A 12,679-nucleotide genomic window follows, 5' to 3' on the forward strand; every position below is an offset into this window, starting at 1 on the left:
ATAATGTTAGGGTCAAGTGTTTGCACTAGAATCCATTAATTTTTTTTCTGTTGTTTACTGTATACAGTCAGTTCTCTGTCTTCATGATATGGAACCCACAGGTACAGAGGGCCAATGGTCCTATGTCACTTTATATAAGGCACTCAAGCATCTGCAGGGGTCCTGGAACCAATCCCTGGGGGATACCAAGGGACGACTGCACTAATATGCAGTGCAGTATTTCCTTTTACTACATGTATGAGCGTGAGAACTTGGCATTCTTTCACATTTATTTTCTTGCTGTGTGTTTTGCACCAAGTTTTTACTGACTCCTTTGGCTACTGCATAGGAAATTGTTCCTATGAATTCTGTTTTGCTAGTTGATTTGTATTTGTTTTTATAAAAATTCATTCAAAATTATTTCATGTTGTGATCTGGAATTTCTGATTTCCAGTATTTGTTGGAAGACTATATTGATATCTGTTTATACAGTAGTCCATGTGGGATATGGGATTTCGTTTACCAGTAAATTTGTTTTCTTTTGTAGCCTACTCAATACCAAAAGTCAGTAACACTAATATATTTATTTTTAACTGTGTGAATTTATACATTTTTCAGGGTTGGTAAAATATTCTTGCATAATTAAAATTGAGGATTTTCATCTGAACTTCTGTATACAGTAAACTTCATCTACAGAACCATGTAAAACTCTCTTTAAAACCAGTGAGATGAAAACTATTTCATTTTTTCCCTCCACATTCCCCACTACCCCCACCAAATTTCCTTGTGAAACTGGCATATCTTAGCTGCCAGTAAATACAATATATATATTGACCTTTTATTGGATGGCAACTGTTTGCTCTGGTCTTCACACTCTCATGAATTACATAAGCAGAGCTTGCACAGCATTCTCTGGAGGTGGTTTTTGGTGTTTTTGTTTTTGGGTTTGGTTTTCTTTTTCTTTTTCTTTTTTTTTTTTTTTGATCTGGGCCAGTCCCTAGAAGCCAGCCGCTCAAACCAGTGGGCACAAGCAAAGCCCTGTGGTCTCCTGAGCCCCTACCCTTTGGCACCTCTACAATGGACTTCAAACCTGCAGGAGAAAGGAAACAGATCTGGGTGGTGTTTGTTTTTAGTGTCAAGGAATGACATCACTGCCAGAGATTATGACTTTGGACAAGCTGGTGGGTGGGCTTGGATTTACAGCCCAGAAAGGTCAAACTTTGGTTAACAGGCCACATCATTAGTGCACAGAGAACACTATATGTGAGTTTTAAAAGTAGGAAACGTTAAACTGTAAACTGGATGGTGTTTGCCAAGGCCAAAAATATGCTTTGTATAAAATTTACATGATATGCTTGGGCCAATTTTTTTCTTTTATTCTAAATCTAAATTTTCTTTTCTTTTCTTTTTATTCAGTAGGCAAAGGTTCTTGCTGAGTTAAAATCAATGAGTTGAGCTTTGACTAATTCCTTTTCTAATTTCCATGGGCTCTAAACAGTCAATGTAGGAGCTCATAGTTGTAAGAGCGCAGGTGAAAAATGACTTGGAAATGTCCAGTAGGGACTGAAAGGTGAATCAGTGCTGTTCCCTCTCCATAGGGATCTGTAAACAGGGTGAACCGGGGAGAACAGGGCAGGAGTTTGGTGTCATCAAGACAAGGGCTTTCATGGACCAGATTCTCCCCACATTGAGTGTACTCCTGGAGTAAACTGGTTGCTATGGATGCCTATGATCTGCCTCAGCATACAATGGGACCAACTGAAGTCATTACTTTAAGATCAGGGAAACATAATACAAATTTCATGCCAAGTTAGAATGGCAGTTTGGTCCCTAAGCTTGAATGAATGGCATTTGGGACTTTGCAGTGGCAAACAGAGATTAATGATGGGCTTTGTATCATGTTTGTCTGAGAGTACCACCACTGGATGGCAGTAACAATCCTTGAATTTCCCCTTTTTCTTATTTTTTCTACTCATTAGCTAGTCCTCCTTGTCCAACTAAAAAATGCCATCCTTTTAGAGTTAGCTTTTACCAGAACACTTTTAATGTGATATGCCTATGATGTGTTAGGCTAAAGTTCGAAAATTTAAAAATAAAAAATAAAAAAGTAAAGATAATTGTGTGTATTGCAGTCAAAACAGGATAGAGAAATTTGTAGGACCACAAAAGTCAGGCAACTTTTCCATTAGTTAAGGGTAATACTCAGTCACTATGCCATTTTAAAATCAAATTAGGTCCAAAGTGATGAGCTATTGATTACACAAGGTCTCATGGGGACTTCAGACTTCTAAATATGAGAGAGAATAATGGTCTCAAAAAAGGACACAGGAGTTATCTTTTCACTGGTTACCTTCAGAATTGAACGAAAGGTTATACAATCCCTAGAGCAGACTTTCAAAAGAAGACTCATAGGCACTCAAAAGTCTCCATATCCAAGTAGAGAAAAGGGAACCCTCCTACACTGTTGGTGGGAATGCAGTTTGGTGCAGCCACTATGGAAAACAGTATGGAGATTCCTCAAAAGACTAAAAATAGACTTATCATATGATCCAGCAATCCCACTCTTGGGCATATATCCAGAGGAAAATCTTAATTCGAGAAGATACATGAACCCCTGTGTTCACAGCAGCACTATTTACAATAGCCAAGCCACGGAAGCAACCTAAATGCCCATCAACAGATGACTGGATAAAGAAGCTGTGGTGTATTTGTACAATGGAATACTACTCAGACATAAGAAAGAATAAAATAATGCCATTTGCAGCAACATGGATGAACCTGGAGATTGTCATTCTAAGTGAAGTAACCAGAAAGAGAAAGAAAAATATGATACTACTTATATGTGGAATCTAAAAAGTTGGCACAAATGAACTTATTTATAAGACAGAAACAAACCCATAGACATAGAAAACAAACATGGTTACCAGAGTGGGAAGAGGGAGAAGGATAAATTAAGAATCTGGAATTTGCCAATACTAACTACTGTATATAAAATAGGTAAACGACAAGGTCCTACTATTTAGTGCAGGGAACTATATTCAATACCTTATAACCTATAATGATAAGAAATGTAAAAAAGAATTATATACATATATATACACATATATATAACTGAATCACTATGCTGTATAGCAGAAACTAACATAACATGGCAAATCAACTATACTTCAATAAAAAAGTCTCCATATCCAAAATGGAGATCATTATCATTTTTATCATCATTATTTTAACTTCCAAGGGTACTCATTCACTTATTCTACAAATATTTATTGAACACCTTCAGACTAGCACTGAGTGTTGGCAGTATATTAGTGCCCAAGGGAATCAGAATCTCTGAGAATGGGATGAGAGAGGGGTCTGGTTATTTTACTTTAGTAAACTTTTTATTTTGATATAAATTCAAACTTACGGAAAAGTTTCAAGAAGTGTGTAAGTAACTCCCATACTCTTTACCAAGATTTGCAAATTGTTCACACTTGCACTATTTTCTTCTTTCTCTCTGATCCTCTGTCTCTCCATGTACAATTTTTTCCAAATCATTTGAGACTAAGTTGTAGATATCACGTGCTTGTATCCTTATTTACTTCAGTATGTTTCCTAAGAACAAAAACATTGTCTTATATAAATGCAATACATGGTGAAAAATCTGGAAGTTTAATGTTGGTATAATCCATTATCTAATCAAGAGTCCATATTCAAATTTCATCAGGTGTCCCAATAATGTTCTTGTTGAAGGGTGGGTTTCCCAGGAAGCATCTGGGATGGAGATTAGTGTGCAGGAATTTTTATAGGAAGCACTCTCGGGATCAACATTGCAGAAAGGAAGAGAAAGAAGTAGTCAGTATTGGACAGAATTAAAAATTGCACTGTCATGTAGTATCAGCAAAGGCTCAGCCAACCCTTTGGGGACCCTGAAGCTATAATGCCCTTTAATGTTGTCCTGAGATAAGGTGAGGGGTTTAGGCCTTTGTATTATACACTGACTAGTTAATGGAGCTGAGCTGCCCTGGGGAAGGAGGCATAACTTTGCACAAGACAGAATTCTCCAGCCTAGAGTAATTTCTGATGACTGTCAGCCAATAGTGCCCTCAATAGCTGGGTGAATAAGTCCTTCAGTCTTCAAGGGGACAGAGCACATCACAGTTTCTACTATGGTCCACCATTTGCACTACTCAGATCCATTTCTCCATATAAATTCTGGGAAGAGTTCCTCCAAGATCCTGTCGGAACTCTTTTCCTGGGGGAAATGGATAAGGTTAGTAGGATAAAATATGGCCCTGACTATAAGCAATCAGAGCCCAAGTACTTGGAGCCACAACTGATATTTATCTACTACCCATTTTAGATTGCCTCATTCTCAGCCACCATCATTGCTGAGTAGATGGCTTACCTTTCAGTATGACCCATATCTTCATTTCTGACATCTCTGAGCTCCTGATCTCCATGTCTTTCTTAAGCATGACTGCTGTGTTTGTCCATCTATCATCAAGATGAGCAAAGGAATGTCAGGAGGCACCCCAGCGGATCACCAGGATCCCATCACATTCTTCTCTGTTCCATTATGTAGCAGCAGCCCTCCTCCTTCTGATGATCACAGTCCTCACTGCTAGCTGGCTGGCTGGGTAGCAGCTTCGGAATCCCATACGGGCATCTTGGACCACCCCTGTTTTTCTAGGACCACCTCTGCCATTGTTGCAAGCTGAGTTTCCTGGGAAGCAGATCTATCACACAGGAATTGAATTAGGGAATGTTCTTGGGAACCATGCCTGCAGAAGGGAAGGGAAGGAAACAATATTAGGTAAACGAAGAAAATGGCTTTTCAATCTCAACAGACTCTCTATCTCCTTACAATCTTGTGAAGTTCTACTTTATTAAAGGTTTTCATTAAAACTAACCACATCAGTGACAGTAGGTAGTATCATGTGCACTTAAAGCCCAATTTCTTCACTGCATTAGCTTCCCAAAGAATGAAACACTGGATGAACACCACAGAGATGAACGTTCCTGTCAAGTTTTCCTGAAATCCTTCCTCTTATTCCTCTGCAGGAATATCTTTTATTCTTCTGAATTCAGTGGTTACACTTCAACAAGTTTACCATAAAATACTGTTTTCATTTACAAAATCATTTATCATTGGGATATTCTTCAGTAGGATTTTTCAGTAAAAATTTTTTAAATGCCTCACTCGCCCTCCCTAAAACCCAGTTCTTTGGGAATGTAATTCTTGACATAGTACCATACATCTAACAAGTACCATAAATGGAGACATGTTACAAACATTTGTTCTTTCACCCAAATGCATGGCCAATACTGAGTAATCTGTTCTAATATTTGTTTCTTCATCTCTTTAGCAGTGTTTTTTTATGTGGCTTCCCCAAAAATGTGCTGACAAAGGAATTGTCTTTAAGTTTGTCAGTCTTTTGTTATATAATTATTTCAACCTTTTTTTACTGAGACAGGATGAAGTAGAGACCCTAATGGTTTGTGACTTTTGATCCTTCATTATAAAGTATAAAAACCTCAAAAGAGGCTTCTAAGCAATTATCAGTAGGTTTCATGAGATTTGTCAAGAACTGGATTTGTTCCACATAACTTTAAATATCTCTGAAAAACTGCTGAAATTTGTCTTCCTCTTCTGGGTGCTTAGCTTTTAAATGTAGTGCTAATCACCAGAATTCTTATTACTAGTTAATATCTCAAAACTAAAGAGAATTAGCCAACTAAAGAGAATTTTATCATTAGTGGATAAGTCCACTAATGTAAGTGGATGTAAATCCATATTTTAAATGGCCTTCTCAGTAATTTTTGATTTGGAGAAACTACTTCTTGCTGTTTTAATTTCCTCCTCCTCCTCCTCCCCTCTTCCCCTTCCTCCTCCTTCTTTTTACTATAATGTGGCTGATTTGCACTCAAGAGTAGAAAGGTTTGCTCTACCATTTTCTTTAGGTTCATTTTGCTGTTGTCTCTTTCACCTGCTACTATTTGGCAGAAATCTTTGTAAGTCATATTTTCGATATGACTGTTAACTTGGTTAAAATGAGATATTATCTGAAAATCCCCTTTCTGGGCAAACGTTAGTGGAATGTCTGAAGACTTGCTAGAAGCAATCAACTGATTGAGCCAGGACTATCCGTCCTCTTGGCACTTTTTTCTCCCTAGGATATCTTAAAACCACTGAGGCTTGGAAATTGTAATTATAGCAATTAGCGTACCTTGACTAATGTAACATTAATAACAAGTTTGAAAATTATGGGCTCTTAAGCCAAGTCTCCCCATTTTGAACTTGTAAAAAGCGGTTTTTTTTTTTTTTTTTGGCCTCAGTGCAGTTTTACCTTTGCTCCTATTAATTTCACTCTCCGTCATTTGTCCCTTTACTCTAGCCTGTCAAACTCTTTTGAGATTGATTCTGAGAATCTAGTATAGTTGCCATCTTCTTTCAAGTTTGCATACTTTAAGCATCTTTATTCCAGACTTTACTATAAATATTAAGAAGGATATCTCTTTAAGACAAAAACAAAACAATACAATAAAACAAATTCCTTCTGCTCCAGCTGCTCAGCCACTTGTGGGGCTGACAATGACAGGATGGTTTAGTCTATACCCTCCACAAGGTTTCCTGCCCAAGGACTTCTGCATTTCAGAATAAGGCAACAGGAGTCAAACAACTCTTAGCATCTTTGTTCACAAACTTCTCCTGCAGATCAGAGATAGAGCTCTTCAGAATTCTCTCCCCATGATCCTAATTACCAGCCCCACTCTCATTTTCTCAATGCTCAGGATTCCCTTATAAGAGAGACATCTGAATTAAAAGTCTTTCCCAGATTTACTTTTTACTGATTTTTGTTCCCAATTAGGCAATAAAACTCCATCTTTTTTCACTGATACGCCACATAAATTATCCAAACAGTTTGAAGCCCATAAGAGAGAAGGAAGAAGGGAAGATTCTGGGATGACACAATATTCCTGGTTTTAGTGGCTACATTGAAAAAAGTTAGTGCTTCTTATCTACTTTCCACAGGGAAAACTGAAGGAGATAGAATCCAGTCTTAAACATGATGAGTTTGAGATGCCCAGGATCATCTACGTGGAGGTGTTGAGATGCCATGAGATGGACCAGCCTTGAAGACCACTGGGATTAGTACTCTGCAACGTTCAGGCAGTAATTCTGAGGACACACTGAGTAAGTGCTCTCACAACTTTGGTCTCAAGACAGTTCTGGTCCTCGCAGTAGACACAAAGAGCCACAAGGCAAAAAAGGTTTTTTTTTCCCAGATGTGTCTGACTCTATGACCATATACAATATACATTAGGCATCATTTTGCAAGCTGCTCTTGGAACTCACCAAGTCCAAATCTAGACGAATGGGGATTGCTATTTGAAAAGCTGGTTTCCTTGTTGAGCCTACACAGCTCCAGGAGCAGACTGTAAGCCATAGCAGCTGGTTACAGTCACCACTCTCTGCTGCCACCTCCAGGTGGGCACATATCTGTCCATCCATTGTGCTGCAACATGCCACATCCTATATGGGGACTGCAGCAGCACACATCCGCTGCTGGGAAAATAAGACTGGTCAGGTCCTATTCACAGAGGTCAGAGCAATCAGTGCCCACCTCCAGGTTCAAGTCATGGTAGAATCAGAGGCACCTAAAAGCATCAAATTTTCCACGTGTGGCTTGGGAGTAGCTGTTGAATTGGGAGGCGGAGCTAGGGAGTTTGTCATTAAGCTGCTTTTGCAGAACAAGAATTCTAGTTTTACTTATATTGTATGCTTATTTGGGATGACTCTGGGTGTGAAGGCTAACGAATGTCATGGAGATAATGGCCCACTTAAGACACTTACCCTTGGTGCCATGACTTGGGCCACCATGCTGTTTTGAAAATGAGGTCATAACTTAGGGAGCCCAATAACCTAGCGGCGCAAGCCACAGACCTCTCAGGCTTCCATATACCTCCCTGCCCGCTTTGTTCATTCTCAACCTCAGGAAATTTACCACATCGAATTCTTTTTTTTAATGTATCTATAAAATGAATAATGTTTATAATCATCCATATATTTGGTTATTACATTGTCAAATTAAATTTTTATTGGGGAAGAGTGTGCACGATGACAAAAATGTATTTTTATGGCATTTACTATATATATATAATATATATATATAAAATATATATATACACACACACACACACATACACATACACTTAATCACATTCAATTCTTACCAGGATGCTTTCATCGAGAGAAGTTGTGCCTCTGCACCAGGAGAGCATCTTCACATTACACAGCATTTGACCCGTGTTCTTGTCCACTAGTTAGTTATTGTTAGAATTTGAGGTATAGATAGGGAAATTGATATCTGGATGGTTTAAAGGTCATCCAGATGATAAGCAGCAGTAGAATTTGAAGTTAGGTGTGTCTGGCTCCAAAGTGCAGGCTCTTTCTACTTTTCCCTGCTTCCTGTCCTAGAGCTTGGATGAGCTTCAGAGCCTCCCCAGCATACACAGTAGGAGGCAAGTCTAGGCCTCCAGGTTGATTAGTTTAATGCCTTGGGGACCACATTCATATAGGGAAGTTCTTGACTTCCCTCAGGCTATCTCCCCAACCCTGTTGGAAGATCACGGCCTATTCAAAGCATTAACCATGGCCCTTCAGTATGGAATTCTGAAGGCTCTGCATCTGGCATGGTGCCTTTGACACTTAATTGTAATGATATCTGTGCCCAGAATGCAGAGCCTCACAATGTCTCAAGGCCCACCTGAACCACACCAGTCCTAGTAAACTATCACAGTGGGTTTTATCACAGATTTGCCCATCTCCCAAGTCTGCAGCAAATTTTGGAGGTAGTAAATATCCTTTATAATCCCCAGTCTTCATCCTCTAAACTTCTTCTCATCTACTTTCATCATAGTCATTTGTTCATCAGAGATGGAGGAGGATTATCTGGTATCTGACAGTGGCTGATAGTTCATATCTGACTTCAGAGAGCACATCTCCCTGGCACCCAACACCCACCGCCAGATGGCCAGATTGTACCAGCTCCATCCTGAAGCGCCTCTGCTTCTACATCCATCTGTCTTTGCTTTGCTCCTTCTTTCTGCTTTATGATCTCATTTCTTAAATCTAACCCCTGATTTTGATGTTTGGACTCAGCTCTCCTTGCTCTTTTTGTTCTCAGACTTGACACTTTGTCATTAGATCAAGTTTTAAAAATGGTCCCTTCATCATAGGAACAGAAAGTAGCATGGCAGTTACCAGGGGCTTTAGGAGGGTGGGAAGAAGGAGTTGTTGTCTTAAGGGTACAGAGTTTCAATTTTGCAAATACAAAAGTTCCGGAGATCTGTTTCACAACAATGTGAATATACTTAACACTTCCAAACTGTGCACTTAAAAATTGTTAAGATTGTAAATTTTATGTTAGGTGTTTTTCACCAGGAAAAAAAAAATGCCAAAAAAAAAAAAATTTAGCACCCAGAAAAAGACAAATGGTCCCTCCATCCAGATTTTTTCTAAGAAACACAAATTAAATTTGCTACCAATAGGCACTAATTAGAAAATGCTGTAAAAGAAGTTTACACTCTAAGGTATTCCTTGGTGTTGGCTACAGCTATAATCAGAATTCACTCAATACTTGCATAACTTGTTCCCTTGAGTCACTCTCTTGTATGAGTTAAGAATGTATGTTTTATACTTACCTGGCAGGGGAAATATCATGATCATGAAGGTGGTTTTCCCAGGGTAAGGCTCATCCATTGTACTCTGGATGTGCTGACTCCTGCGATTTCCCCAAATGTGGGAAACTTGTCTGCGTAATTTGTGGTAGTAGGGGCTTGTGTTCGCGCTTTCCCCTAAGGAAAAGAAAAAAAAAAAAGAACGTATGTTTTGATCCCTGGATCAATGGTTCTCAAACTTCAGTGTGCAATAACAATCACAGGCTTATTATATATGCATATTCCAAGGCTAACCCTAGATCTACTGAATTAGAAATCCTCCGAGTCTGAGGCCCAGAAATCTGCATGTTAAATAAACCCTGCATCATGCTGATACAGGCTGTCATTGTACCACAATTTGAGAAATTCTGCTTTAGAAGGTATGCTGCTTCTCAGGCAAGGACCAAGTGTTTAATTTTATTTTTCCTTCTAGAGGCTCAATCTCAAAGCTTTGTACTTAGTAGGGACTTACATGTGGTTGAAAAAAATAGAGTTAAAAAAAGTATTTGGCTGGACTTGTCCTAATAAAATACAATCTGTAGCATGTGGTTTCTTTCAGAATTAATTGTGCATTAATATGTATTTGAGCAAGCCATATAATAAGGAGCTATAATGTGAGGCTAGCTCCAAAAATATGGCTTTAGTGTTTAGTGTTTTGAAACCCAGACTCTCAGAGTCTCTGATCTCATATAGCTATAAAAAAATCATTTCCTTTTTGAACTTTTTATCCCTCTTCAGCCTCTAAATGGAAATGAAGCATTCCTAATTTCAATCTGATTTACAACTTTCAGTTTTTTCTCAATGAAGTGTTAGAAGACATTTATGATGTATTTCATTGTGTAGTCTGTCCACAAAAGAATAACTGTGAATATATTTTTAAAATTCCATATACTTTAGAATTTAATTTATTGTGTGAAGAGAAGGAAAGTTTCATTTATCTAGTGAGCAAAGAAATTTGGAGTTGCCTGATTCATATTAAATTCATAATTTTATTTTTAATAGTCATTTACATTTACGATATCACAAAAATATGCAATGACAGTCTTTTTACTTAGAAATTAATAAGACAATTTGTTCTTCGTGTTCTGGAGGATTTTTGCCCATTAGATGGATGGTTAGATAAATGTCTATGATGGCTCTATCTAACCCTGAGATTCTATGAATTTATACTACCAAAGTAATTTCTTGATACACTCAATATTACTTGGGTGTAATGTGAAATGTAACTTGTTCCCCACAGAGAACAGTTTTTAGCCCCAAATTTGACTGTATAAAGTAAATTGCATAATAGTTTTATCTCCATGTATTTTTAGAATGACATCATGCTTTAGAAATATGAACATTCAAATGGAAAATAAAAAATTGGATCAAATAATAACACCCAAATGATCTGGCTTTTAACTTTTCTAAGGGACTAATCTATTATATATTTTCTCTTTCCACCTGTATTAAGGTGTCAAAAGTAACACAATAGTCAGCAAATGAGTTGTAGTTGCAAGAATACAACCAGGATTTGTGGCACTCCAAAATGTCTTGAGAGCCTTGAAAAGGCAGGTCCAAAGTCACAGAAGCTTAGAACTGAAAGGACCTCAGAGATGGAGCATGAGCGCTTTGAGGTCACTGAGTTGCCCAAGAGTGTATGATGGTAGAAAGATGACTTACTTCTCCCTTGAAAGGCAGTACACTTCCCACTGCTTTGAAGGAGGAAAATTTAAGAAGTTGTTTTGTCTATTCTGCTTGTGGATAACACTGTCCTAGCCATCCTTTAGAAATCCACCTGGTATTATGGGTACTTGTTTCTTCCTTCTAGGTTGGTTACCCATTGTCACAGATAGACCCTAGGGTGGCCCCCATGATCCCCTGCCTCTTGGTATTCACACCCTTCTGTCCCCCTCCCCTGAGAATGGGCAGGACCTACAATTTGCTTCTAACTAACAGAATGCAGCAAAGGTGACAGGATATACATGGTTATGTGTATATGATGACCTTACCCATAGCTGTTAACCATCATGATAGGAGACTCTCCTATAGCCTGCCTGGCCAGACACAGCTTAGCTGGATCCACTGATTCAGTCTTACAAAGATGCAATCAAGTTATCAGCTGGGGCTTTCATCTCATCTGAGGCTTTACTGGGGAAGGAGTTGCTTCCAGCTCATGTGTTGTTGGCAGCATCCAGTTCTTTGCAGGCTGACGGCTTGAAGGCGTTAGTTTCTTGCTTGCTGTTGGAAGGAGGCTGCCCTCAGTACCCTGCCATGTGCTCTCCAGAGGCAGCTCACGCCATGGCAGTTGGTTCTTCAAGCCAGCAAGGGAGAGAGTATTTTGGTCATATTGGATACAACCAGAAGACTCAGTTATTTTAACTTGCTGCATCTAATTGGGATGAATTTGCACCCCAAACTTTATGTAAGAATTCTAAAGCTTGTGATTGTGTTCACCTTGACAACATCAATATAAACTCAGTTTATATTTTTTTCATTAATTGTATAATCATATGTTTCTGGGGATTACAGAGTGTATTGACTCTATTATGAATTCAAACTAATCTACTGTGCAAGCAAGGAAACTGTATGAACTATTAAATTAGCAACCAGCCTACCACTTGGCCTCAACCAGAACAGAGTGTCTGCCAAAGCAACACATTTCAATCTTTGATAGGTTAGTCAATTTCACTGCCATGTTTTTTTTCCTACTTCCTTCTCTTCCTCTTTCCAAATGCTGCACAAAAATAAGGTACTGTTTGGACACCAGTGCTCTTGGAGCCCATGGCAATCTTCCTGTCTTCAGAAGTGTGCCTTGAATGGTCCCTATAATGATCTGTTTTTTCTGCATATTTTCCTCCCAGTGATGGTTTTGCTTCTTCCTGCCTCCATCAGTGATTAGCTTCATGAACCACTTTAGGTTGAGTCCAAAGGTTTTTCCCCAAAAGAACACACAACTGACAAAAACAATGAAAAGTGTGTATGTTTCAAAATTAATAGAAAAACTTTTACCACA

The 12,679-nt window shown here is 38.5% G+C and overlaps 1 non-coding gene across 1 annotated transcript; it reads left to right on the forward strand.

The window, feature by feature from the left end:
* The first annotated feature begins 9,661 nt into the window (after positions 1-9,661).
* Positions 9,662-9,825, forward strand: LOC123612068 (U1 spliceosomal RNA). Its single transcript, XR_006719241.1, has one exon. It is a non-coding gene; the product is annotated as a U1 spliceosomal RNA (small nuclear RNA).
* Positions 9,826-12,679: the final 2,854 nt, after the last annotated feature.

Source organism: Camelus bactrianus, chromosome 15 (genome assembly GCF_048773025.1).
Source record: "Camelus bactrianus isolate YW-2024 breed Bactrian camel chromosome 15, ASM4877302v1, whole genome shotgun sequence".
Taxonomy (NCBI): Eukaryota; Metazoa; Chordata; class Mammalia; order Artiodactyla; family Camelidae; genus Camelus; species Camelus bactrianus.